Raw genomic sequence first — 6,000 nt, 5'->3', positions numbered from 1 at the left:
TACTTTTTGCATTTTTTGTTTAGATTGAAATATCAAATTATACATATTTATTTTGAATCTAAAGACCTTACTCGAACATCACAATAGAGTCGACATATTTTGAGAATAACTTTCTTAAATGATTAAATATCATAATAAACTCTTGGCTTTGCTTAAATTTCAAACTCCTTTTGTTGCACTTTGCTGCACCTTGTTGTACTTTTAAATTATAACGGTTTGGATTGCCAACAACTAAATCAAAACATAAGGTTCAAACAGCTGAGACGTGTCACTGAGAGTTGAAATGCCAATCTCTCTCAAAATCTACATATGTACACGTGTGTGCTTGGGGGATTGTGTGTGATTTTATGCGTGTGGTGATAGAAAAGTTTCTCATATTGTTGTTATTGTTCTTGTACCTTTGACCACCTGGAAAATTATAAGAAGGAACAAACAGCTGGAGTATTCTAGAGACAGAGAGAGAGAGAGCGAGAGACTGTCATGAAACAATCTGGCAATGGAACAGTAGTTAGTTGGACCAAACTGAAAAAAAGGGTGTCAATGGAAATTTTGTAAATTTTATACATACGCACGAGGAGCAGCAGCCGAAAAAGAAAACACAACCACAACTAACCAACTACCGAATGAGGCGAAACAGAAACGAACGACCGAACGAAAGCAAGAAACGAGCGGTAGCGGCACTTTTAGGAAAAACTGGAGAAGAGATATTTTCTCCGTGTTTTCCCAACAAAACAGAAAACAGGCAGCGGTGGAAAGCGGCTGGCAGCTTTTCAATCCAGTTCGAGTAACGCTGCGGAGTGGACGTCTTGTCTCTTTTAGTCACTCTCTTGCGATTTCACGCGCGTTTCTCAGCGAAGTTCTCAAGTTAGCGGTACAAAAATTATCAAATAAATAAAACACAAAGTTGCTGAGAAAAGTGTACGACAAATTTAATTGAAAAAAACACAAGTTTTTTTTAAACACACATAGCATTATAGTTGGTTCTTTTCCATTCGGCAAGCCTTCAAAAATGTTATAAATTATTTAAGGAATTTGTTTCCATTGTTGTTGTTGTTGTTGTTGTTGAACTCACTTTCAATTGTGTTTGCTTTGCCCTACAGTGCTCTCACTCACAACGGAAAACAACAGAATTGTAAAGAAAAAAGACGAATACCGACAAAAAAACAAAAAAATACCAAGAATACCGAAAACTTGAAACTGTAAACTCATTTCATTTCATTCAGTTGCACGAGAGCATTGCAACGGAACGCATCTCTCTGACTCTCTGACCTGAGACGCATCCGCATTCGCATTGTCATCGGCAACATTATCGTCATCATCCTCTTCATCATCATCAACAACAACAACAAAAGAAAAGAAGGGAAACTTCGCGTTGTAATATAGAGTATATAAGAATATTTGCCTATATAGCCAGCAAATATATAGTACACACATTCGTGAGTGAAAATTCCAGAAAATAAAATTGTCAATTAATATAAATACAATCAGCAAAAGGCAAAAACAAAAACCAAAAACCCATACTAGAAAAGAAAATACAAACAAACAATCAACGGAACGTTTTTTGCCATCCTTTTGGTTACAGGTGAGTTTATCTACCATAAAATTGTGGTAGAGGCATAAAATGACCTATTTATCAAGCTTAGAGCATCAGGCTGAAATTCTATTGTCGAAGATAATTTGAAATTTGTGTAAATTTATGAATAAGCAAATAAAGACCAAAGCACTAAGTAAGACTTAATAATCATGAAATTTGAATTACCTTTTTGCTGAAATAATAATAATTCTCTTGGAGAATTGAATTAGGTATGTTTTAGGTACATTTGGATTGCTAATCTCAAATCAATATTTACAAATCATTTTCTTAGAGACAAGTTTTTAAAATCCTTGAAAAACAATATAATTAGAGATACCAAATTTGATTAATTTTGATGTGGAATCTTGACAGAAGTTTAGACAGTCATTAGATACACTCAGAGGTAAAAGAAAGTAGTTCTGTTAGAACTAATTACATAAATTTTAGATCATCACAATTGTCATTTTTGAATGATTGTTTCTTAAATTTGTTTTCAATTTTTGTTTCTCTCTTATTTTTTGTTCAATCTGAGTTTCATCTACTAGTTGAATCTTGTTTTCATCGCTACATCTTAAAGAGAATGGGGTAAACGAGACCCAATTCCACATACTTATGAATGTATACTATGCCTTCTATATAGATATATGTATGTATTAGTAGTCCAATACGCTTAACTCTTTGAAGAGACAACCTCTGCCTTCAAGCCCTTTAACAATAAATATGAACATAACATAGATTAGCCATCACGAGTGCTCAAACCTTTTCAATTTCTTGGTCGAAAAAAGTAAAGCATGTTTGAAATGGGATGTCCAAAATTTACAATCGCTTGTGTCAAAAAGATTAATCTCAACGTGAAATCCAATATTTTAAAGTCGAATCCACTGTAAACTCATATTTATCTAAATTCCATTATAGTTCAATACACAAATACAGTCCTTAGATATGAAAGTGAACAAAAGCATCCAACTTACTTTTTTGTATTTATGTAGATTATGCAAAGTTAATTTAATAAGATAATTTGATTTCTTTTCAAATGCCGTCTTTTGCAGAAAGTTAGAAGTAAACTTTGCTAATGATTCACATTTCGATTTTGCAATCATTGAAGTAAACTATAAAGCTATTCCATTCAGTTATTTTACGATTGCCAATCAATTTAGCATTGTCTTGCCATATAATCGCAAATAATAGAATTATTGGTCTATACACATTTACAAATTCTACATATTTTTTCCTTCAACCTTTTAGTTCATCTTTGAATGAACGATATAACCACTGCCCGCTCTGCCCTCTAAACGAATAACACTTTGTCTTACAAGAAAAGTTGTTCGTCTATTCTTTGTTTATGCTTGGTGTGTTGTTTTGGTCCTTAAGTTATTCCATCTATGAGCTCAATTGTCTATTTTTAGAGTGGACTGCGTCAAAAATCTCGATGCTTTGTTTTTTTCGTCACCCCAACTGAAGCAAGCAGTTTGGAAATAGACCAAAACAAAGAGAAAGTCAAATATTACGCATACGCAACGTTCACTCCCTTTGTGGTGTAGCTGCAAAAGGGCGTCGTTTTATGCATAATTAGCATAAATGTCGTAAATACTTTTTGCGTTGTGCTGTCGTAGGCGACACTTGGTCGCACTTAAGTGTTATGGGGGTTACCGCATCCCAAAATGCCAACGATCTATTGATCCAACTTTTCTATCAAAATTAACATGAAAATCAAATCAACAAATGAAAATGGAGCCGCAAGCCAGAGCCAAAACGTAAAAATCGAATAGAATTTTGTGTGTGTGCCAGCACAGACTTGGGATGATGTCGAAGAACAATAGATGTGTCTAAGGCAAATAGCAAAGCAAAAAGAACAAGCGCCAGATTGAAATCCTCGCACACTCGTACTGGAAACATCAGGGAATCGATTGAAATTGTAAACTGAGACCCGCTGCTTTCTCACAATCGACTTTTGCAAAGTTCTTTGTCGTTCATTTGGCTAGTTCAGGGCACAAAGCCATAAAAATAGAACATTAGCCCTAAAGGCACTGCCAACTCTTGTTAGCTTATGGCCATAATCCTTGCATAAAATTCCTGGTAATGTTAAGAAATAAAAAGTAAAAGAGCATCCTTTGATAGTGCTTACACTGACGCTTGTGCTGATACTGGTGATTCTATTGATGCTGATGTCCTTGAGGATATAATGCATTCCAATTGCCAACGCTTTTCAAATTGAGAGTAATGCAACGTGGCGGCATTCAAAGCATTTCATGCGCATTCCTTTAAGGGCCTCTGTGACAAGACAAAGATGTGAAAGCCATCTCCATTTTGCATTGACGATTGCGTCTTAACTGTCCCATTTGAAATAATTCAGGCAAATGCACAAATGGGCAAACAACCACTTCCCTTTCATATCATATTCACAAGCAATAGGGCGTATGGGTTATATTATTTGTTATACTATTTTTGCAAATTAGAAGAAGCTGGAGCGAAAGAAAGATTTTTTGATAAAAGAAATTAAAGACAAATTAGGCGGATAAATTAAGGAATGAATACAGGTCACAAAAAAGAAAGAAAAACTGGTCTTTTAAGGGTCTTGTATTCTTGTATTGCGATTAACTAGTGTAAGTTCATAACCATTTCTTTGTTGCCCAAGGGTTTATTCCATTGCTTGCTCTCATTCTACTAACGTTCTATAAATTGTTATTTTGTATCGACAAAATACTTTTCCTCTCCGCTGATTTATGTGTGCGTGGTGGCTGCTGCTGCTGCTGCTCCTGTAGCAAAATGTTTATTTTAAGCCCTTTTTTTTGGCTTCGTTTGGTTAGGTTTTTGTTCGCAGGGAATTAGTTCATCCTGCTCCTTTAAGTCAAGTCTGCCACGCCCCATCATTCAGGCGCCACCCAGAAACGCACACACATACACACACACACAACTACATAGTAGAGTCTTGATATGTTTTTCCCGCTTGTGTGTTTGCTGGCTTCAATTTGTTTGTTTGTTTATTTCACTTTTCGTTTTTACGCAAAAGGTCAAAGTTAGCATTCGCTTTGGGCTTTACATTCTACTCCCATGAGCCATGTGCAAATACATACATACATATATACACATATATGTATGTATATATCTGTATAAATATATTGGTGTGGGTGTGGCTCTAAATTTTGTTTATGTGCTTGTCGCGGGGGTTTTGGCCTGTCATTCATTAAAAACTTTTGAAGAGATTATCGACTAGGCCAGTCCAAAATATTTATGGGGCCGAAAGAAATATCAAATAAACAAACTGAACAACACATTCATTTGCCATACGCTAAAGGTCAGAGCTTGACCTTTAACATATGTACATATATAGATATATTTTCTAAAGTAACATTAACACATGAAATCAAAGACACGATGACAAAAGCAAAGAAATATTTGACATTTAGCAAATGGCAGCAATAAAAATCAACTTAAATAACGTTTATGGTGGAGCATTGAATTTCTCTTAGGGCCTTCTGTGGGCGATGGCAGCCGGGGGCCAAAGGTAACGAGGAGAAGATAATGTCGTGACAGTCACAATAAACCGCGGAAGAACAAATGCCCTAAAAGCTTTAAATCTTTTATAACCATTTCAAATCGAAAGCCAATCGAAAGCGATATGTCTGCTTAACAAGTTACAAAAAATTTCTAAATTTTTAGTATTTATTATGTTTTTGAGATAAATTGCAAGTGGAGTTTCTTTCATACTCTTACAAATTCAATGATACTCTTTGCAAGGGTATAAAATGAACAAAAGATAAGTTTATTGTAAATTTGAAATTTTCATTGTTTTTCTTCTTCATGCAAACACAATTAAAATACCATTTTAACCACCAACCAGGGGGAGCCTTTATCAAACCAAGGATCTACAATGGTACCACCCCGCCCATTGTATTTTCATTTTTTTTGCTTTAACCTTCTCGACTCGAGTCCGCACCGCCCCGCCCCAGTTATATCCATAAAAAAAAGTAGCCTAGCCAGTAAAATGCAAATTTCACAGTGTGTGTGTGTGCGTGTGTTTGTGTATGTGTATGTGTGTCAACATGTTGACATAAAAAACACACGGCAACATTTTAGTAATTTATGGGAACTTTCAATAAATTTAAGGCCATTGCTAAAATATTTCTCACAAAGCTGTCGTTATTGACAATTAATGAATTTTGTATATAAGTATCTTTAATATTTTATGTAGAAGTGCCCCGTTAAATGAAATTTTCAATTTTAGGTAAGATTTTCAGCATATTTTTCACTTAAACTGAAACTAAACTAGTTCGAAATTAAATCAAATTATTTAACTTAATGTTGCCAAAAAGTATGCTACATTTTTTGTATCAAACGAATCTCTCTGAATTCCCTAATCGTAAATGATGTTTATCGTATTTAGTGCAATGTTTCTAACACCTCTATTCCATTGTTTTCACTTCATC

General features: G+C 34.7%; 1 protein-coding gene across 5 annotated transcripts in view; it reads left to right on the top strand.

Annotated features, from left to right (window-relative positions):
• Window positions 1-774: 774 nt before the first annotated feature.
• The window catches only part of Slob (Slowpoke binding protein), a 43,960-nt gene continuing 38,734 nt past the window's right edge, over window positions 775-6,000 (top strand). For 2 of the 5 annotated variants that reach the window (XM_068287537.1, XM_068287536.1), the window contains exons 1-2: window positions 775-918; window positions 1,411-1,582. The gene's annotated coding sequence lies outside the window, so the exon portion shown is untranslated. The remainder of the gene's footprint in view (window positions 919-1,410; window positions 1,583-6,000) is intronic. The other 3 variants (XM_068287532.1, XM_068287534.1, XM_068287533.1) reach the window with 3 other exon arrangements.

The sequence above is a fragment of the Drosophila tropicalis genome, unplaced genomic scaffold (genome assembly GCF_018151085.1).
Source record: "Drosophila tropicalis isolate 14030-0801.00 unplaced genomic scaffold, ASM1815108v1 contig_562, whole genome shotgun sequence".
NCBI classification, from domain to species: Eukaryota; Metazoa; Arthropoda; class Insecta; order Diptera; family Drosophilidae; genus Drosophila; species Drosophila tropicalis.
The sequence above is the reverse complement of the archived record's forward strand: the minus strand, read 5'-3'. Positions and strand labels throughout refer to the sequence as shown.